Source organism: Rhinatrema bivittatum, chromosome 5 (genome assembly GCF_901001135.1).
Source record: "Rhinatrema bivittatum chromosome 5, aRhiBiv1.1, whole genome shotgun sequence".
Taxonomy (NCBI): Eukaryota; Metazoa; Chordata; class Amphibia; order Gymnophiona; family Rhinatrematidae; genus Rhinatrema; species Rhinatrema bivittatum.
The window spans coordinates 184,562,823-184,586,924 of record NC_042619.1 but is presented as its reverse complement, the minus strand read 5'-3'; positions in this window follow the sequence as shown (position 1 = coordinate 184,586,924).

Here is a 24,102-nt window from a genome sequence, read left to right as displayed (position 1 = left end):
GACCTAACACCTAGCATATTTGAATAAAATGCAGAAATGTAACTGTAATTGGTCAAGTTAAGATAAAATTATTTTAATGTTTTGCTTTATCATGCTGACCTTGAGTTTAGAAACATTATATAAGATTGATTGTAATTACTGGATTTGGAGACTGCCTACTGTGAGCCTGTTTGAAGTGTGGTTTTCTCCCAGGTGATAATTTTCCTATGTAAATATGACATGTCAATTAAATTTGGTAGATTTGTACTGCAACAGATTCATTTTTTTCAATTATAAAATTATGGAGAGAATCACCAGGGCCTTTAGAAAATTAGAAAAAATAGTAAAAATCTCCACAGCTCCCCCTTCCTGAGAATGCCCCCCCCCCCCCCCCCCATTTCTTAACAAACAATAAAACCCTCTTCCCTGCACCATTGTCTCATCTATGCATTCAGACTCTGGAGGATAATGTCTCGGTATAGTTCTTTGGTAGGGTGTTATCTAGAATATGATATTCAATAATATTGGAGGCTATATTTCAGATAGGTTAGAATCAGTCCAAAAAAAGGCAACCAAAATAGTGTGGCATCGGCACCAAAAGCCATATGAGATAAGAATGAGGCACCTAAATGTGTATAACTGAGAAGGGAAGAAAGACAGGAGAGGATATGACAGAAATATTTAAATACCTGAATGGTATTATTGCACAAAAAGTACACCTTTTTCAGTGGAAGTAAAGCTAAAGAACTAGAGTTCATTGTATGAAGTTCCCAGCTATCTACAGCCATCCAGGCTACTGAATTCTGATTGAATGCGCTCTGAAGGAAGCATTCCAAGTTGCCATATTTTGCTGCAACAACTGCCTGGGCACATGTTTATCTTTAATTAGATTAGCATACTGAATGCTGGGGAGCTAGCAGAATGTACCACATGAATGTTTATTCTTCCATTTTTGTGCTTAGCTTTCTTCTTTGAGCAGCAAGGACAGGGTTAATTCTTGTTTGGAGCAGCCAGTCCTAGAGCATCTGGGAACTCTCCTTGAGACATAAACTGGGGTAATACAATTCTGAATCTCATGGTCAGATGCAGACTATTTCCTTTGTATTTTCTAAGAAGCTTTGTACAGACCTTGAACTGTGAGTTTATTCTGTGAAATTCAACTTACATGGTACTGCACTTAGCTGCACTCACGTATGGAGTATATTGCTTTAAAAGTATCTTCTTGGAATTTAATTTGAAAGTCAAAGTTCAGGATATATTCTATTCTACTGTGTACATGGTAATGAAATATAATCAGAAATCATGGTTTGTATACATGACAAGCTCATTTATACAATACTTTCAGGTCAAAAACAAAATAAACTGTATATCTCCTACTGATTCATTGTAATTATTAGCAATTACAGATAATTTCACGGCACTCAATGTGGAACAACAGAACTGAAAGCAAATAGCATGAAGAAGAATGATTCAGGGGAGTACTTAGTATCAAGTGGCAGTTGGAACATATTTCATTCTTAGAGGTTGTCCTTTCGTTAAATTGGTTTTTAATGCACTCTTCCCTATAAGAATATGCCTTTGTGAATGTTATTGATGCTAACATTTCACAAAGCCTCTTCATGAAACAGAGTTTAATGGAAAACATTCGACTGGATATGGTTAAAAAAGGAAGCCTTCACCCATTTCTTATTAAGCCAGCTAGTCTGTTGGAAAGGAAGTAGGGTGTATAAATAAAACAATGAAGAAATATCTTCTAATCTTCTTCCTGAGACTTTCCCCTCACAGCCTCAATCTGTGAACTCTTACATTAAGATTTATTTTACCAGTGAAAAAGATGTGCTTCTTGAGCATTATTTATACCTTTAAGATATTTGAATGTCTCCATCATATTATCCCCTTGTGTCCCCTTTCTCTCCTTGCAAATCAGAAATAACTAACAGAGAAACATAACCAGCAAGGAATGGTTATGTGTAAAGGATGTTAACTGCTGGGCACAGCAGACTCAAGATAAGCTTTTTTATATCCATAAAAGCTGAGAATATGATGACAGAAAAGGGCCATAAGGCCCAACTAGTCTGCCAGATTTGATTCCTGGTGTAAGACCATGACCCTAGTTGATCTCTGGTTTTCCCTACATTTCTTTGCAATTAGAAATCCTAGGTTCCTATCCCATGCATTTTTGAATGCTGGTTCCGTTTTTGTCTCTACCACCACCAGCACTAGGAGCCTGTTTTACACACTCGCCATTATTTCTATGAAGAAATATTTTCTAATGTTACTCTGAATCTACCCCCTTGGGGCCTCAAATAATTTCATTTTATTCCAAACCATTTTCTGTCTGAATAAAGTTGATCTTTTGTGAATCACTTATACTTTTTAAGTATCTGAATGCCTGTATTCCCCTATGTCTCTCCAGTTCTCTAGGGCATACATATTTTGGACCTTTAGTCTCATCATAAAACCTTTTTGCAAACCTGTACCTTCTCTTTTTTCCTTCAATATGCGTTCATAGAGGTTGCCTTCAGAAATAAACACTGTATGACCTGTACAGTGGCATTATTATGTACTTCTTTCTATTGATTGTACGTTTCCCTCTGTCTCCTACAACTGCCATTTCACATTATTTTGCTACTTTGAGATCAAAAGACACAATCACCCCAAGGCCTTTGTCCTGGAGGGTGCCTATCAGTATCTTATCCTCATCATGTACTGCTCCCTTGAATTTCTGTACCAAAAATATATGATTCTGTACTCATTGCTTTTAAACTTACCTGGCAAGTACTCAATCATTCCTTAGTTTGGGATCACTGCTTATTAAAGGGTACATTTTAATATATGCATGTGTGCGTCCACGTGCGCGCGCTTCCCGGCGCACACTCATGGACACACCGATTTTATAACAAGCACACGCCAGCATGCACATGTTATAAAATTGGCGGGCTGCGCATACATGCATGCCAGATTTTATAATCCGTGTGCACGTGTGCATGGCGCACAAGGAGGGGTAGAATTATGAAAAATTTGCGTGGCGATGCATAGCGGCCTTCCTCAATTCCCTCCCAGTCTGCTCCAATTGAGGAGCGGACTGGGAGAGAACTTTCCTACCTCCTATTCTAACCTCTCTTCCCCTTTCCTTCCCTTATCCTCCCGGACCCCTAAATCCATTTTTTTTTATTTACCTTTGTTGAGCAACTTACTCCCGAGCTGAAGTAAATGGTGCATGCCGGCAGGCAGCCAGCATGCAAGGCTTCATGACAGCTCACAAATTCGGCTGTCCCAGCCTCCCCTCCAGCCTGCCCCTTGGAATAGACCTGGCTCTTGTCCACATAACCCCTGGATTTTACGCACAGGGGGTTTTACAATTGACCGTAATTATATTCCCTCGGGGGTGTCTTCTCTGTTACAGATCTTACAGTCACCTATAAAACAGCAAACTTTCTCCTTCTATAGTACAACTCACAAAGAGATTGAATATAATCAGCCCCCAAGACAGATCCCTTAGATGATCTAATAATCACTCCTTGCTCCCCATTTTGAACTTCGTTTATCACCACCCTCTGTTGTCCCTGACTTAAATAAAACATTCAGAAACTGCATAACTCTAAGACATACACACACCTAGCTTAGGACATTAATTCTAATGATTACAATTTCATACCTACCTTCAACTTCTCAGCTGAACTACTGACATATGACTGAGACATTGCTTCAGCATTTGAAAGTTCCAGCTACTCTTCCAATGGATATCAACCCCTCTGCAGGATTTTTTTTTCTGTTGAGGCATAGCATGCTGGAAAATCATGTAGCATACAGCACATTACAGGTGGTCTCTGTTCAGAGTTTAAACTCAGTAACTATCTTAATGTTTTTGCACGGTTACTGCCATGCCAATGTTGCAGAACAAACTCCAAAACAGTCCACTGTATCTCATCAAATTTGTGAGCTGTTTCCAAAAAATATGTGACTCAAGTTTATTGGTTTTTAAACAACTTCGATGTTCGATGAGGCAAGTCTGCACCATACGTTTGGAGGTAGATTTTCAGACCCCGTGAATAGGCGTACTTTTGCTGGCGCATCAGGCGCCAGCAAAAGTACGCGGGATTTTAGCAGATACGCGCGTAGCCACGCGTATCCGCTAAAATCCTGGATCGGCGCGCGCAAGGCTATCGATTCTGTATAGCCGGCGCGCGCCGAGCCGCGCAGCCTACCCCCGTTCCCTCCGAGGCCTCTCCGAAATCGGAGCGGCCTCGGAGGGAATCCTCTAATGCCCTCCCCTCACCTTCCCCTCCCTTCCTCTACCTAACCCACCCGCCCGGCCCTGTCTAAACCCCATCCTTACCTTTGTCGGGGGATTTACGCCTCCCGGAGGGAGGCGTAAATCCCCACGCACCAGCGGGCCGCTAGCACGCCGGGACGCGACCTGGGGGCGGGTCCGGAGGGCGCGGCCACGCCCCTGGACCGCCCCGGGCCGTAACCACGCCCCCGGGCCCGCCCCCAAAACGCTGCCGACATGCCCCCAAAACGCTGCGCGGCTCGGGCCCGCCCCCGACACGCCCCCCTTGGAAAACCCCGGGACTTACGCGAGTCCCGGGGTCTGCGCGCGCCGGTAGGCCTATTGAACATAGGCGCACAGGCGCGCAGGGCCCTGCTCGCCTAAATCCGCCCGGATTTAGGCGAGCAGGGCTCTGAAAATCCGCCCCTTAGTCATTAAGACAACGCGAACAATTTTGGATTTTTTTTATTTTTTTAATTTTCAAATGGTTATCCATCACGGGTTAAATTGTGAAATAGAATGGACTGCCTTTCTATGATGAAATCAACTCTTTTTGGTTTATGATGTCACAATTGACGTATTGATTGAGTACCCTTAAATAACTGCACATGTTCAGTGCCGAGTTTAAATGGTTGCCTGACAGAGCACATTACTTTTCGTTTACCGCTTTATTTTCGTGAGTATATTTCGGTACATTGTGCAGAGCTGATATGTGTATATTTTCCCCGATGTGCTGCCATTATATATATATATATTTTGTGAAAGAATTTCTCTAAAAATTCTATTTTCTGTTTTCTCTCCAAAATGTAAACATTAGCATTAGGGCCCCTAATCCTGCCACCCCACACCCCCTCCCAGCTTAACCCTCAGAAGGTGTGGCCTTCTAGGGGCAAGGGTGAACCACACTCACTACTCACCCTAGCACCATTTTCCAAAATGGTATTTGATGACTGTGAGTGCTCCTTTGCCTGTGGCTCCTACTCCTTTATAACATGGAACTCCCAATCAGAGCCACCATCAATATTCTTTGTGTTGCCATGATTGGGAATGTGCAAAGTTCCCAGTGGCAACACATGGAACATTTCTCATAGATGCAAATGAGCTCATTTGATCTATGCAAAATGTTTCAAAATGACCACTAACTTGTGGAAGATATTGTGGGATAGTTCATGGGTCTCATAATTTTGTTCATTGTCTGACTGAACTGGAAAGATTTAACAGCTGGCCTTCAGACCTCTTTGTGAATGAGCACTTTTCTGCTCTCATTTCGGGGAATTATTAATTAATATAATAAAGAATGGATTAGCTCGGATTGACAACCAGAGAAGTTGATGTTTATTATTACATTTCGTATTAGGATTGACTGACAGCTTACAAATGTGTTACCACATTTGAAGTTACCCAGACAAGCCCTGAAATTAGAATTTTTCATTCCTCTTACTGATGAAATTTAACCCAGTTAAGTCAATCCTCAGCTAAAATTTAGACAAATAAATGAGGTGTGTGTGTGTGTGGGGGGGGGGGGGGGTGTAATGTGTTGCAGTGAGCCAGGCAAGGTAGTCTTGCAGTGAGCTCTGGGTGCCGTTCCCCCTGCCCACCCTCTTTTGTCAAAAATATTTGTGACTTTTTTTTTTTACATTTGAAAAGCTTCTGCACAGAGTTGAAGTGTATATAGACAGAATTATCATTAAGAGAGATTGAAAAAGTATAAAGGAAAAAGCAAGGTAACTGTAACTAAGATGGCCAATGCGCGGGAGACTGCTGCTTCAGTTGGGGCCTTGGATGAGGCAATGATTCATACCCTCATTAATTATGTGGTAAGCATTTGCGAAGTAAATTTGAATTTAGAAATGCTTACATTGATGAACTGTAAAATTCAATTGTAGATATCAGGAAGTGAATGTACGAAACAGAGATTAGAATCTCTTTGGCTGTGGATGAGAATTCTACACTAGCCAGGAAAGTGACATTCTTGGAAACCCAGATAAGAAAATAAGAACATAAGAATTGCCATATTGGGTCAGACCAAGGGTCCATCAAGCGCAGTATCCTGTTTCCAACAGTGGCCAATCCAAGTAATAAATACCTGGCAAGTACCCAAACATTAGATAAATCACAAGCTACTATTCTTATTAATTACCGTAATAGCAGTTTATGGATTTTTCCTCTAGGAACTTATCCAAACCTTTTTCAAATCCATTTATACTAACTACTGTAACCGTATCCTCTGGCAATGAATTCCAGAGCTTAACAATGCACTGCGTGAAAAAGAGTTTTCTTAGGTTTGTTTTAAATGAGCCACTTGCTAACTTAATGGGGTGTCCCTTGGTCCTTATATTATCTGAGAGAGTAAATAACTAATTTACATTAACTTGTTCAAGTCCTTTTATGATTTTGTAGACCACTATCAAATCCCCCCTCCGTCATCTCTTCTCCTAACTGACTTTCCTCATAGGACAGCCGTTCCATGCCCTTTATCATTTTGTTTGTCCTTCTCTGCACTTTCTCCAGAACAGCTTTATACTTTTTGAGATGCGGTGACAAGAATTGCACATAGTATTCAAGGTGCAGTCTTACCATGGAACAATACAGAGGTTTTATGACATCCATTGTTTTATTTGCCATTCCCTTCCTAAAAATTCTAACATTCTGTTTGCTTTTATGAGTGCCACAGCACACAGGGCAATGCATTATCCACTATGACACCTAGATCTCTTTCCTGAGTGGTAACTCTTAAGATAGAACCTAACGTTGTGTAACTATAGAAAGGGCTATTTTTCCCTATATGCATCACTTTGCACTTCTCCACATTAAATTTCATCTGCCATTTGGAAGCCCAATCTTCCATTCTTACAAGATCCTCTTGCAATTCATCACAATCCACTTGAGATTTAACTACTCTGCATAATTGTGTGTCATTCGCAAATTTGATCATCTCACTCATAGTATCCCTTTCCAAATCATTTATAAATATATTAAAAAGCACCGGTCCAAGCACAGGTCCCTGAGGAACTCCACTGTTTACCTTTTTCCACTGAGAAAACTGACCATTTAATCTTACTATATGTTTCCTTTCTTTTAGCCAGCTTGCAATTCACAAATGGACATCGCCTCCTATCCCATGACTGTTTAGTTTTCTTAGAAGCCTCTCATGTGGGACATTGTCAAACATCTTCTGAATATCCAAATATACCACATCCACTGGTTCACTCCTGTCCATATGTCCATTCACCCCTTCAAAAAAAAATAAAATGTAGGAGATTTGTGAAGCAAGACTTCCCTTGGATAAATCCATGTTGGCTGTGTCCCATCAAACCATGTCTATCTAAATGTTTTGTGATTTTATTCTTTATAACAGTTTCCACAATCTTTCCTGGCTCTGAAGTCAGGCATAATGGTCTATAGTTTCCCGGATCACCCCAGGCTTATTTTCTAAATATAGGGGTTATATTGGCCTTCTTCCAATCTTTAGGTACATCGGATGATTTTAATGATAGTTTACAAATTAATTCAAATAGTTCTGAAATTTCATTTTTTAGTTCTTTCAGAACCCTGGGGTGTATATCATCTGGTTCAGGTGACTTACTACTCTTCAGTTTGACAATCAGGTCCACCACATCTTCCAGGCTCACCATGATCTGGTTCAGTTGATCTGAATCATCACCCATGAAAACCCTCTCTGGAATGGGTATCTCTCCAACATCCTCTTCAGTAAACACCAAAGCAAAGAAACCATATAATCTTACCATGATGGCCTTATCTTCTCCAAGTGCCCCCTTAAACCCTTGATTATCCAATGGTCTAACTGACTCCCTCTCAGATGTTTGAAAAAGACACTAAAATAGATGATTTGTAGGGATGTGAATCGTTTTAGGACGATTAAAATTATCGTCCGATAATTTTAATATCGTCTTAAACCGTTATGGAACACAATACAATAGAGATTCTAACGATTTATCGTTATAAATCGTTAGAATCGTGAGCCGGCACACTAAAACCCCCTAAAACCCACCCCCGACCCTTTAAATTAAATCCCCCACCCTCCCGAAACCCCCCCCCCCAAATGACTTAAATAACCTGCGGGTCCAGCGGCGGTCCGGAACGGCAGCGGTCCGGAACGGGCTCCTGCTACTGAATCTTGTTGTCTTCAGCCAGCGCCATTTTCCAAAATGGCGCCGAAAAATGGCGGCGGCCATAGACGAACACGATTGGACGGCAGGAGGTCCTTCCGGACCCCCGCTGGACTTTTGGCAAGTCTTGTGGGGGTCAGGAGGCCCCCCCCAAGCTGGCCAAAAGTTCCTGGAGGTCCAGCGGGGGTCAGGGAGCGATTTCCCGCCGCGAATCGTTTTCGTACGGAAAATGGCGCCGGCAGGAGATCGACTGCAGGATGTCGTTCAGCGAGGGTTCCGGCGCCTCGCTGAACGACCTCCTGCAGTCGATCTCCTGCCGGCGCCATTTTCCATACGAAAACGATTTGCGGCGGGAAATCGCTCCCTGACCCCCGCTGGACCTCCAGGAACTTTTGGCCAGCTTGGGGGGGGCCTCCTGACCCCCACAAGACTTGCCAAAAGTCCAGCGGGGGTCCGGAAGGACCTCCTGCCGTCCAATCGTGTTCGTCTATGGCCGCCGCCATTTTTCGGCGCCATTTTGGAAAATGGCGCCGGCCGAAGACAACAAGATTCAGTAGTAGGAGCCCGTTCCGGACCGCTGCCGTTCCAGACCGTCGCTGGACCCGCAGGTTATTTAAGTCATTTGGGGGGGGTTCGGGAGGGTGGGGGATTTAATTTAAAGGGTCGGGGGTGGGTTTTAGGGGGTTGTAATGTGCCGGTTTTGCGATTTTACGTTTTTTCGATTTTTTTACGATTTTTCACGATTTTTCACGATATTTTACCCCCCCCAAACGGCAACAATACGATTCCCTCCCCCTCCCAGCCGAAATCGATCGTTAAGACGATCGAGGACACGATTCACATCTCTAATGATTTGGAAAAGCATTCAAGATTCAATAATTTGTATCTATTAGAATATCAGAAGGAGTTGCTGATGAATATTTGATTGATTTGTGTGATAATTAGTTAATACAAGAACTGAAGCTATCTGATAAACAAGGCAAAGTGCTCACAGGGTAGAGGCCAAATTGAATGCATGTGTGAGATCATGGGTTGTGCTGGATTGCTTTTTGAACTATATACATAAAACTCAGATCTTGCACAGGTAAGGAGTTAAACCTGATGGAAAGCAGAGTACTTCTGTTTTGTTACGCTCTCCTCCTCCAGAGGGGAGGAGTTAGCAATCTGTTATCGCTCACCCCGCCAGGAGGGCAGAGTTAACAATCTGTTCTGCTTTCTCCTGAAAGGGGGAGGAGTTAGCAATCTGTCATGATCTGCTCCTCCAGAGGGTTGGAGTTAGCTATCTGTAGATCTGTCAGCGAACTGCTGTTAGATGCTCCTGTAAGGAAAGGAGGTAGCAATCTGTTATGGATCAACTCTCTCAGGGAAGAGGAGTAGGCAATATGTTCGATGATACTCTTCTGAGGAGAGGAGCTAACAATAGGTATATTGTACTTCGCTACTGAGATAGCAATCTATCATGCCTCCGCTACGGAGCAGCAATCTGTTATATATAAGCTGCTGGCAAGTCCCAAAGAAAGAGGAGTTAGCTATCTATATAATACTTCCATGAGCGGTGTTAGTGGTCAGCAGTGGTTGGCTCCCACAGAGTGACAGTAGTGTAAGGAATGACCACTTGGAGAAAATGGTGAATCCCTGGGCCGATGGCAGATGACAGCGCCCCCAGGAGGAGATCCTGAGAGGAACCACCGGCTAGGCTAGAATATGAAATAAACACAAATAGTTCTTTATTAGACTGGAAGCTGGACCACCAGTGGTGGCAGTAGTGAGTCGATGTGTTCGGCAAGGCTGAAGTCCTTCTGATACTGGAATATAATCTCTGGATTCCTGAGCTGTAGAGAGAGACTAGAAGTAGTGAGTAGACAGGGTATACTGCATTCAAGATGGTACACTCACAATAGTAGATGTCTGCAATGGTTTCTATGCCACATAGAGTCTTCAGTACAGTCAGGAACAGGAGCCGTAGGCGAGCACTAGTTCCAATAAACAGTCTGTAATAAGAACTCACAATGGCTGTATATGAAATGGCTTCTAGAGTAGAAAAGAGTCTGTAAAAGATTCTAGGAACATGGGCCCTCATGGAGCGAGTACCGGTTCCTATCTGCAATCTTGCCAATGTAACTCACGATCTCCGAAACTGCGATAACTGCTTGGATGGAAGGGAGTCTTCAGAGCTGTAGGAATGTAGGCCCTCGTGGAGCGAGTACCGATTCCTATGTAAAATAGAACTCACTTTGTTCACCTCCGCGATCGCTTCCAGTCAATGAGGAGTCTTCTGAGTATTCAGGGATGTAGGCCCTTGCGGAGCGAGTACCGGATCCCGTCTTGGCAATCTGAAATCATGAAGAGAGAGTAGAGCCCCCATGGAGCGGGTACTCCTGGTAAGTTTGAAAAGGCCGAGCAGTGGAGAAGATTCCCCTCGCTGACTCGGATCGTTGTTGTAAGTATTGTGGACTGCCGAAGCAAGTCCTGTTCGAGTTCCTTGCTAACTCGTTAGAGGTTAGCAAACAAAGACCTTTTAAAGTGAAAATGGATGACGTCACTTTGGAGGATGTCCCCGAGGTTTGCGCCCTTGCTGGTACAAAGTCTGTAGCACGTGCGCGCGCACCCTTACGTCATCGGGAACATGGCAGATACGTAGCATCAAGCCAGCCCGGGAACACCGGAACCAAGAGACAGGGAGAAGCCACGGCTGCATCTGTCCGTCAGAGCCGAAGGGAGTCGCTCCCAAGGTAGAGAGGGTGGAGCGAGGGGATTGAAGAGGCACGAACGCAACATGTTTCAAGGTTTCTCCCCTTTGGTTTCCAACAAAGACCGGGATTTGCCCCAGTATGTATATAACTAATAAACCACAGTGTGTGCTTCATTTTGCAGGATCCGACTAAACTTAAGATTTCTCATGATGGCAATTAATAGAGACTGTTACTGCTACCAAGGTATTTTTTAAACAACTTCATACTGATTAATGTTAATGCTGATGCTGTACCCAACTCATAGCAGCTCATTTTGAGTCTTTGGATTCAGTGAAGTGATTATGTGTATATGAATATGCCTATTTTATTTTCAGCTGAGTTGTCAGGCTGAAGAACGCAGGGTTCTTGCTGTGTTTGAAGATAGTCTGCACAGATATCATTGGACACCAGGTGACTTTCCTCTTTAGAAGTGAAGGAAGGTATTCATTAGGGATGTGCATTCGTATTGACCGCATATGTAAAACGCTACTCATATTTTTTTTTAACTTAAAAAAAGGATTCGACATATACGATCGGATTTCCCACATATCCAACATAGCTATGTTGGATATGTTGGAAATCGCGATTGTTGAGCCAAAATAAAAATTTAAACCCCCTCACCCTCCTTAATCCCCCCCCCCCCAGACTTACCACAACTCCCTGGTGATCGAGCGAGGAGTGAGGACGCCATTTCTGCAATCCTTGGCGAGAAGCATGTGACGTCGCGCCACGTCGAGTGACGCGGCGCCACGTGATTCCCGGCGAGTTCGCGCCGGAAGGCTCGTTCGGCCCAAAAAGAACTTTTGGCCAGCTTGGGGGGACCTCCTGACCCCCCCAAGCTGGCCAAAAGTTCTTTTTGGGCCGAACGAGCCTTCCGGCGCGAACTCGCTGGGAATCACGTGACGCCGACGTCACATGCTTCTCGCCAAGGATTGCAGAAATGACGTCCTCACTCCTCGCTCGATCACCAGGGAGTTGTGGTAAGTCTGGGGGGGGGATTAAGGAGGGTGAGGGGGTTTAAATTTTTTTTTTTGCACATATGGACATATACCCAACTCATTTAATTTTTTTTATGTCCATATTGACCGCAAATGGGACCCCCTTTGGACATATGGACATATGGACATAAACTTTTGCTCTGCACATCCCTAGTATTCATTATAATGATTAGAGATGGGTATTTGGGAGAAATGAAGTAGGGAATGAGACAAAATTTCCTCTTTAATTTTTGGTCATTTTCAAAATGGAATTATTTAAATTCTAACAATATTTCATCAGAATGTCATTCCAGTTTGAAAATTGTGGGAAAAAAAGTAACTCGTCCAATGGGGACACTCTAGAGGAAATGAAATCTGTCATGCCCGCATCAGACGACATTTCAAGAAGAAGAAAAGAAGACAGAAGACAGATGAAGAAAACTTTTGAGGCCTGAGCTCTGGGCCTGGGTCTGACCCTGGACTGAGGCCCCGGCATCGGAACCTGGCTTCAGGAATGCCCCATCATCGGGCCAGGGTACAGGATGAGGCCCTGACATCAGGACCCAATTTCCTGATTGGCCCCCCTTATCAGGCCTGGGCCAACACCTTGGCCTAAGCCAAAACCCAGGCCTCAAGACCTGGCCTCTGGACTGGGCTTTTGCATCAGGCCAGGGCCCAGGCCCTCACCTAGGCTGAGGCCCAGGCATTGACACCCTGGCATTGGGACTGGGCCCGTGGCTTGGCCAAGGCTGAGGCCCAGGCATTGGGATCTGGCCTCTGGGTTGTGCCCCAGTATTGGAACCTGATTTCTGGACTGGGTTCTGGCTTCGTGCTTTAGCTAAGGCCTTGTCCTAGGCCAAGTTCCTAGCATCATGACCTAGCCTCTGAGCCGGGCCCTTGCATCAGGCCTTGTCTCTGGCAGAGACCACTGGCATTAGGACCCTTTCTCTGGACTGAGCTCTGGCATTGTTCCTGGGCCTGGGCCCTGTCCTATGCAGAGGCCCAGGCATCGGGACCCGACATCTGGGCCGGGCCCCAGTGTCCAGCCTGTGTTTGGTTCAAGGCTCAGGTGTCAGAATCCAGTCACTAGACCAGGCCCCAGAATCAGAACTGCATCCAGGCTAAGACTCGGGGGTCAGGATCTGATCTCTAGACCAGGAGCAAGTTATGGGGCTAGGATTCAAATCTTGGTCTTGCGAGGGCTTAGGTTAATGTTACAGTGACCTACTGTGACCTAGGCCTATGCAAGGCTGAGAGTTTGGCCTGGGCCTAGGCCTAGGACTTGTCATATGATCCCTCCCAGACTGGATAAGTGGGGGCAAAGGAGAATCCTGACCCCGGCATTTCTTACAGGTTGGATGGATGGGTGATGGGAACAGGAGGCTTTGGGAGACTCCATTTCTTTCTTTTTTCAGTTTTAAGGTTTTCATTTTTTGTAATATTTATTTCATTTTTTAAACTAAATAAGCAAAATAAACATTAGACAAAATGATATTCATGAGGAACAAACCCACTAAGTGAAACAAAAAGCAAAACAACATTTTTATTTCTTCCTGCCCCTATTTATTATCTATTTGAACCTGACATTTGTAAGTATCTTCCTTTTAGTGACTGCTGTGTTCATTGTGGCCCTTTTTTGTTATATATTGGGGTGGCACCGGCATGCACAACTAAGGGCCTCCTGATGCCATTTGGAATAGTTATTTGGTTACTTATAGGTTTGTTAAGGATGATTAGGGAAGGTGTTAGCTGGAAGGAAGGAGGATGCTCGCAGTTTAGAACCTTGAAGAAGATAGAAAAGGGAATGGATGGGAGTTAGGGAAGAAAGGAAGGTCTGGGTGTTAACCAGGCAGCCCGGAAACCCGTGATTCTATCTCGCCCCTGCCCATCCGAGCAAGACATCCAACAATACACAGACACAATCAAAATCTTAGTTATGACTGGGATGCAAATGGCCACAGCCATTTATTAGAGTACCCTAACAGGGGAATCTAATTTAGGTTTCAAGTCCTGAATATCAACCGCAGGGCAGGTATGGTTATCTTTGTTCCCTCTGCTTGACTGGAACCAGAAAGGGGGGGGGGGGGGGGGTGGTCGCACTCTCTGCGAGCACCTCCAACTGGCAGCAAAGCGCCATTACTGGAGGCATCCCAGCAGATTTCCATGCAGCAGGTTCTGCTGGAGCCCCTCGCAAACATGCCTGGCTGTCGAATCAGCAAGGCCCAATCCCCAGGCCTCATATGCATCATTATGGCCAATCGCTGAGTGGTGGCCTCAGGACCCCTCTCATTTCCTTAACAGCACCTCCCTGCTTCGTTTACAACTCCCAGCATTACAATAATCTTCCAGGACTTGGTTGCCGCCGCCACAGGGATCCCATCATGTGCAGCCAGGAAGTACCCTTCTGCCACCTCACAGGGCGATCCCCTTCATACCAATGGCTACGGCTCCCACATTAATCAGTAAACACCCTCTGCAAAGCCTGTAGAAACAAGTCATTTCCCTTGTTTGACAAATGTATTCTGTCCAGAGCATACAATTCTGCACAATGTGAGTCAACCCACACATGCCCCAAATGTTATAAGAACATAAGAACATAAGAAATTGCCATGCTGGGTCAGACCAAGGGTCCATCAAGCCCAGCATCCTGATTCCAACAGAGGCCAAACCAGGCCACAAAAACCTGGCAATTACCCAAACACTAAGAAGATCCCATGCTACTGATGCAATTAATAACAGTGGCTATTCCCTATGTAAACTTGATTAATAGGAACCTTTTTTGAACCCAGCTACACTAACTGCACTAACCACATCCTCTGTGCGTTGAGTGAAAAATAATTTTCTCTGATTAGTCTTAAATGTGCTACTTGCTAACTTTATGGAATGCCCCCTAGTCCTTATTTTATTTGAAAGTGTAAATAACCACTTCACATCTACTCGTTCAAGACCTCTCATGATCTTAAAGATCACAATCATATCCCCCCTCAGCTATCTCTTCTCCAAGCTGAACAGCCCTAACCTCTTCAGCCTTTCCTCATAGGGAAGATGTTCCATCCCTTTTATCATTTTGGTTGCCCTTCTCTGTACCTTCTCCATTGCAACTATATCTTTTTTTAGACTAACCACATCATCTGGCAACAAATTCCAGAGTTTAATTGTGCGTTGAGTGAAAAAGAACTTTATCCGATTAGTTTTAAATGTGCCACATGCTAACTTCATGGAGTGCCCCCTAGTCTTTCTATTTTCTGAAAGAATAAATAACTGATTCACATCTACCCATTCTAGACCTCTCATGATTTAAACACCTCTATCAGATCCCCAGATCCCCCCTCAGCAGTCTCTTCTCCAAGCTGAAAAGTCCTAACCTCTTTAGTCTTTCCTCATAGGGGAGCTGTTCCATTCCCCTTATCATTTTGGTTGCCCTTCTCTGTACCTTCCCCATCACAATTATATCTTTTTTGAGATGTGGCGACCAGAATTGTACACAGTATTTAAGGTGCAGTCTTACCATGGAGCGATACAGAGGCATTATGACATTTTCCGTTTTATTCACCATTCCCTATCTAATAATTCCCAACATTCTGTTTGCTTTTTTGACTGCCGCAGTACACTGAACTGACAATTTCAATGTGTTATCCACTATGACACCTAGATCTCTTTCTTGGGTGTTGGCACATGATATGGAACCTAACATTGTGTAACTATAGTATAGGTTATTTTTCCCTATATGCATCACCTTGCACTTATCCACATTAAATTGCATCTGTCATTTTGATGCCCAATTTCCCAGTCTCACAAGGTCTTCCTGCAATTTATCACAATCTGCTTGTCATTTAACTACTCTGAACAATTTTGTATCATCTGCAAATTTGATTACCTCACTCATTGTATTTCTTTCCAGATCATTTATAAATATATTGAAAAGTAAGAGTCCCAATACAGATCGTGAGTCACTCCACTGCCTACTTTCTTCCACTGAGAAAATTGTCCATTTAATCCTTCTCTATATTTACTGTCTTTTAGCCAGTTTGTAATCCACAAAAGTACATCGCCACCTATCCCATGACTTTTTACTTTTCCTAGAAGCCTCTCATGAGGAATCTTGTCAAACGCCTTCTGAAAATCCAAGTACACTACATCTACCAGTTCACCTTTATCCACACGTTTATTAACTCCTTCAAAAAAGTGAAGCAGATTTGTGAGGCAAGACTTGCCTTGGATAAAGCTATGCTAACTTTGTTCCATTAAACTATGTCTTTTTATATGTTTTGTGATTTTGATGTTTAGAACACTTTCCACTATTTTTTCTGGCACTGAAGTCAGGCTAACCGGTCTGTAGCTATCCTCTAGTCTTCAGGTACAATGGATGATTTTAATGATAGGTATCAAATTTTTACTATTAGGTCTGAAATTTCATTTTTTAGTTCCTTCAGAACTCTGTGGTGTACACCATCCAGTCCAGGTGTTTTACTACTCTTCAGTTTGTTAATCAGGCCTATCACATCTTCTAGGTTCACTGTTATTTGGTTCAGTCCATCTGAATCATTACCCATGAAAACCTTTTCCAGTATGGGTACCTCCCCAACATCCTCTTCAGTAAACACTGAAGCAAAGAAATCATTTAATCTTTCCGTGATGGCCTTATCTTCTCTAAGTGCCCCTTTAACCCCTCGATCATCTAACAGTACAACTGACTCCCTCACAGGCTTCCTGCTGTGGATATATTTAAAAAAAAAGGTTTTTACTGTGAGTTTTTGCCTCTACAGCCAGTCTTTTCAAATTCTCTCTTAGCCTGTCTTATCAATGTCTTACATTTAACTTGCCAACGCTTATGCATTATCCTATTTTCTTCTCTTCTTTTCTTGATTTTTTTTTTGCTTTTGGTTTGTTACAGTTGTAGTTTTAAAGTACAAGTACTGTAATGTAAGATAATCCATACTTATAAGTGTTGTGTTTAAGCTCAACTTTGCACTTAATAATTATTCAATTTTCAAAATAATTAGCCCAGCTGAAAAGTAATTAAGCCAGTGTTCTCAACCTCCATAGTACTGCACAAGTCCAGGGTCACTCCTTTAACAGGATGCTGTCTTGACACCAAAGGTTAATCCTCAAATCCCCTTTTTGTAGATGAAAGATAAAACCCAAAATATTCTCACAGATGTCTCTGTGACCTATGATAGCAGAAAAGGATAACGTATACTAATTGGCCAAAAGTCTTTCAAGGGAATACTTGGCAAAACCGCTGAATTCATATTACAGAGCAACTGTGCTGAATAAGAACTCAGTCTTAGCTAATAAGCCACAATTATAGTGACCTGCACAGTCAATTCTGGCAGCAATGCTCTCAAACCAAGCTGTAGGGTAGTCCATGAGAAAAACTACTGCCTGGGTAATTCAGAGTGCTTTTCTCAAAGTCAATCCTCATTGCATATTCAGTTCCATAAGGATCAAATATTGATCCAGAATGGATATTGAAACCTCCTATAGACATGGGATTGTAGGGACACAAATGATATTGTCTGAGTCCCAATGCATAAGAATATTCTCATCTTCTCATTAGAAGTCATCAGCAAAACAGATATTAGAATAACACCCATTTCATAGCTGGTGTCAGGCTAGTTAGAAAGTTTTACCATGGACATTTTCTCAGTTTTTGTCCAAGATTCTCCTTTCATTTGTGAGGTGATGACAACTCTCTGATATGAAGAAACACAGTCTTCTCTCCTCTGTGTGAAAAACAGTCTCATAGAAAATTGTCAAAATCATCACATGGCTGCAAAATGCCATGTTTTCATTGCTTTAAGGCCTGCACTTTAACTCAGTCTGTGTGTATAGCAGTAGGGCTTAAAAGTTCATGATGCACATCATTTTTAGGATCACAGGTATTTATCCTACAGTAGTAGATCAAATTTTCCAAAATTTTACAAGACTTTCAAATGTTTAATCTTAGTTTTTTAAATTAAATCTCAGAAAGTATACCAAACAACAATGACTTAAAGGCCAGATAGATGGTCCCCCAACACGGACTGAGTTTCAAATTAATTGCATTGGGAGGGACCTTGAGTCTGTATTACAAAAAACATACAGTAAGGAATTGGTATATAGGTCAAACATAAAGGCATCAAAAGACATGCATCATAAGTAAAGTAGCATAAATCAGCCTGCCGGAATTTAAGTTCATACTGAGACAAGTAAAATAGCATAACAAAATGAACTTCTTATATTCAAGTAATTCTTTTTTTATTTTATTTTTGCTTTTACTATTATCTGGATCCTCCAAACTGAGTCCTTGCTTTAAATAGCTTCTACTGTACCTCTTTGTAACCTGCTGCTAAAGCCTGACCAGTATATCCTGCCAAATCAACCCAGAGATTTTGAAGGGCTCATTGCATGCTGTTCCAGCCAGGCTTCTCCATGACTGTGCTGTTGCTCAGTTACATATGCACTTTGAAGATAATGAACCATCCACATTGCCATCCCCTGCAGTATAGCATAAGAAAGAGGGAATTATGAAGATTTATCTTGCAGATATGATTTCAAACTGAACCCAATGTCACAGATGCTTTCCATGCTGTGATAAAGTGTGAATAAAATAACAAAAAAATCAAATAAAACTTCTCTATTTTATTACAAATTGCATTTGCATAACTTTAATTCGGAGGATGGGTCTTTGATGACATGGTAGGAACAGATGCTTCTTTCTTAGGCCTGGATTTATCAAAATGCACTAAATATCACATACGATAGGAAAAGGGGTGTGTTTTATGGTAACAGCCTATTTATCGCAAAGTTCATTATTTTAGTTCTTTACATAGGTATTACCAGAGAATGCAATAACTTTTTTGCACTTTGCGGTAAGTACCACAATTGTTGCAATTCCTACCTACAAAAGAAGAGAGAGAGAGAGAGCGAGAGAGAGACTAGCTATAAGGCCCTAATAGTAGTTATGTATTTAGACATCTAAATGAGGCCCTATGCGAAAACATCTCAAAGTGCGATAAAGCCACATCACACAGCTTAATGCAAATGAAAAAGGTGTAGTTATTTCCTGTGTTAAAACTGTGCAATATGGCTTTGCAATTTGCAAAACCAGCCCAGAAATCCTACCCCAAACTCCTCCCCTATTCCAAATTTGCATCACGTTATGGCGTTTTCACATGCATTAAAGTCATTTTTCGCATGCGAAAACGCCGTAAAGCACTTTGATAAATGACCCCCTTACTTTGGTTTCTTTTATTCATAGCTTCTTCTTCTTTTTCCCTAATTTTAGAGGACTACTTAGGTCAGATGCTGTTAGTCCTTAGGTTCCCACTATTTCCAGTCTGGTCTGCCTCCAGTCTTTTTTTATTTTAAGGAAACACTTTTGGAGGGCTAATGCACAGTCCCTTCAAACCTGCTATTTAGCTCCCTCAGCTACAGAAGCCAACTTTCTATTATATTTTTTGTATTTAGGAAATAGTATTATCATAATCAGTATACATATATTTTCCATCTGAAATAAATATTACTTATTTGAAAATATATATATATTGCTCCAGATATTAGAAAGTTGTTTATCAGCAAAAGATAAGTAATAATTTTCATTTTAATTTGAAGTGATATTTGCTGTATAGCAGGAAGAAAGTTGGAATTATGCTTTGAATTCCAGATAAATTATCTGATTAATGTGAAATTGTTTCATTGAAAATAATGCTGGCCAGCCTGTCTAAGCTTCAAACAAATTTGAATATGGTAAGTATCCAGCTTTATCATAAATGCCTTATTTCTATTTTTACTTATATTCTTAGACACAGTACTAAATAATAACATTTTATATATTATAGAGAAACCACCTCCCAAACAGAAATTCTACACAATTTGCCATGAAAAATTCATTCAATAGGTCCTTCACTTAATGGGGATGATTTATTTATACTATTAGTGCCCCTGTAGGGGCTAATACTTAAGAAAAAAAATCAATGAGTTCTGGTTTCATTCCGATATTCCTTGCACATTGAGCCATGAATAAAGTATTCAATCTTGTTTTAATCACTTTTCTAGGGTTATTTCATTTTTGATGTATTTAGTATTTTCATATATCCAAAGAATACTTGGCGTTACAAATTAGAACTTAAAAAAATGGAATATTAATAGAATTTCATCTTCAACGATGGACCTTTTTATTTAAAAATGTGCAATTTGAATGGAATCATAAGTTAACAGAATGCTCTGTTTGCCTCAATGAAATGCAATTAACTTTGCAAAATGATATTAATTTCCTTGAAATATCCTGTTCACAAATTAACTTTGTGGGTTGTCTGAATTTCAAGCTTTTCCATTAAAAATATAATGAAAATAAATTTGACAAAAAAAACTATAAAACAAGTACATATTATTTAATGATAGCAATTATTTCTCATTGAAGGCATATATCAATATAAAAAAGTGTGATAAAGACATTTTTCAAGCAATAAATGCTTTCACTTCTTAAGCTATACACTAAACAAGTACTGTGTCTGTTGGGAAGCCCTAAATGGCATTACTGAGACAGTAATAAGCATTATTCAGATCAGCTATGCAAATATGAAAAATAAGTTGTTTAGGAATTCTGCCTATATGTACTAAAGAGTGATAAATGAACCATAGTTACAGTGGGGAACTGAAATAGCAAAAATCTTAAGTCTTGGACAATTCTATTAATTACAGAATACATCAAGTATAAAAGGCCACACATGTTAACAAAAAGTGGATAATCAAGTAAAACTAAATAAAATAAAAAATAGAACAAACATTTTATTTTTTATTATTTTCAAAGCCGATTGCATTGAGGTACTGTGGGTATTTCCCTATCCACTGAGGGGTTTACAATCTATCTGGGAGATACGTCAGGCTGTCTTAAGGCTCTAACACATGTTAGACAATGTATATTCCACAATATTTTATTTATTTATTTAACAGTTTTATATACCGCAGTTCAGGTAACAAAGTTACTAATCACTTCGGTTCCCATTTCAACAAATACAATGACAATATAAAGACTAGTTTATAATGTCTTACATAGAACAAGGTGATTTAACTTGGATAAAAACTAATAATGAACCGGGAGAGTAAATTTATATACATATGTCTTGTATATACATGACATATGTATATGGGTTAAGAGAATGCTTGGTTGAACAGCCAAGTTTTGAGTCTTTTTTTGAAGGTTGGTGTCGATTGTTCAAGTCTGAGGTCTGGTGCATGCTGTTTATCATGCAACAGAGCAATATCACGGTGATATCTTGCGATATACGCAACTTTTGGCATGGCAGTGACCATGTTCCCTCCCCATTGCAATGATCTGCTTTGCATGTGATAATGTTAATGCATCCAAAGTAGTTCATTACTAGTCAAATTCATGTTCATATTTTTATCGTGGCTGACTAAGAAAGTGGTCAGTCGCAATAAAATCACAACACCTACTGGGGATTTAGTTAAATTAATGTGGGATCCTCGGAACCCTAATGTGAGTCCCAAGGCTCCCACATTACATTTAAAGGGTCATATAATTCTAAAAAGTTCCTGTGACAAAAAGGAGTTGTTGAGCGTAGATCAGGCCCTGACACTAAAAAGTATAAAAAATAGATGTATTTCCATATGGCAATGGAACCCCCCAACTCTATCATAAAAAAATAAACTGTGGTCCCCCTTTCCAAATACTTCAAGACATTTACTGCCCCCCTCCTCTCACACCCTACCCCGGGAACCCCCAACATTGGAGATATAGTACCCCTCCCACCCCCTTCCCCCCATCCCCAAATGTTTATTAAAAAATCACTGGGGTCAGTGTCACCCCCATTCACCCACATGCCCAAAACTTCAAAAATCCATAGCAGCTCCAGCAATAGGGCCTGGGGTGCCCCATAGCCTCGAGTACAAGAGATGCCATGTGGCCTAGATCTGATACCTGGACATTGACCCTATCACGTGATAGGGGCAAGGTCAGATCAGCACCAATTTCTAACATGGTGGCAACTGGGCCCAGGATTAGGAGGTGCCCTTGGCCCCATCACTTGAGCTGCTACAGATTTTTTAAGGTTTTGGGGGTGCAGGTGGGTGGGAGTGGGGGGGTCCCACTGGATACCAATGACTTTTTTTTTATGCTTTGGGGGATTGAGGGCCATTGGGCACATGGAAATAAATCTTTTTTTTTAATATTTTATAGTGTTGAGGCCACCTTGCATGGTGGTCCCCAGTTGAGCTGGGGGTCAGCACTGACCCCTGCTCAACTTAACCATTTTTTGGTGGAAATGTTTTTATGTGGTTAACCCTTTAAGGCTATGGTTCTCTCTTGAGGTTGGGACTGCCATCACACCTAAAGGGTCACTAGCCACATTATTTTGTCCTGTGGTATTTGGCTGTGAGACAAAAAGCAACAGCAACAATCATTTTAGCTTAGTGGCTCTAGCTTAAGACTTGCACAAGGTCAGAAGAAGTGGTAATGGAATTTGAACCCTGCTTTCCCTGCTTTGTAGCCCATTGCTCTAACTACAAGGTTAGAGCAATGGGCTTTCTGAGTTTCTGAGTTTCTTATAAGTTCTGGCTATAGCAGCAGAAGAAGAAAGGACAGAAAGACATAGGGAGGAGAGAGTTAGTAGAAGGAGAGAGATACAAATTGAAAGGGGAGCACAAAACAGCAGTGGAGATGGGAGGAGATATCATAGCAATCAGTGAAGGTCCCACATGCAAGGCTGAGCCAAGATATGCAGGTCCAGGAACACTCCACTGTTCTTTCCTGAGAGCAAATCATCCAGAGATACCAGATGAACTCTAATGGCATTAAATTCCAGCCATGGAAATTTTTCATGAATAGTTTTGAAAACACTAAAGTATGAACATAAGTGCAAACCCTTCTCCTGGGAATGCCTCCAATCAGTCCCAGTAAACGTATGCACAAATATGATACAGATCATTTCTGGGGGTAAAGCAATGCTTAACTATGGAAATACCTTTGAAAATTACCATCCCTATCCCGAATTTCTGTCTTAATGTTGTGCATCATACCTGCTTAAGTGCTAATGATAATGCCAAAAAAAAGTCTTTATACAAGTAAAATATTAAAGAGCTGCATCACATGCAAATGCATGCAAATCCACTCATTAAATACCAAAATAGGTATGATGTAAATTGTGTTAAATGTCACAATTTGTGGGGCCGATGCAATAAAATTTGCGGAAAGTGGGCGCTGACTTTTCAGAGCCCGCTTTCTTAGTGCACACATGGCGCCTTCAACGGGGGCACCATCAATAAAGATATTAGGGAGTCACACTAGCAAGGAGGCGCTAGGGTCGCTAGTGAGGCCTTAGTGCCTCCTTGCTAATGTGACCCCGCAGTTACCGGCGGTCTACCAGTTATGAACACCGATGCCGATAAACTCGGTGTCAGTATTCATAACTGCAGTCAGCTAGTTATGAAAGGCAACGCTAACTTTATTGGCATCAGTTTTCATTACTGCAGTCGGCCAGTTATGAAAATCGATGCCGAGCACATCGGTGTTGGTCTTCAAAGCGGCAGGCAGATTTTTTTTTCTTTTCTTTTTTAACTTTAAAAAAAAGTACAGAAAAGCAGTTTTTTTCTGCTTTTCTGTACTTTTTTTCAGTGCGTTCAGCTAAACCACTATGAACTAAACTTGGATGATTTAATGCAAAAAGACAGTTTTACATTTCACTGTATACCACTCAACAATGACAGGTGCAACTTGTGTCCTCCCATCCTTTTTAGTGCCCACCACTTCACTTTCCCATTTTCTCCTTGACCACTGCTATTAAAGGAAGACAATTTTTATTGCAAGTATATGGCCACTGCATAGGTTAATTTTATATAATTCCATCACTGAATATAAACCAATATGCCAACTAACTTTCCACATACCTATGGGGTGACCACACTCTCACCTGCTGAATTTAATTTGATAAGTATTCAATTAACATTGCATTGCTGCAGGATTGGCCACACAAGCCAACCACCCTTACGATGTCTAACTGTCTAGGATA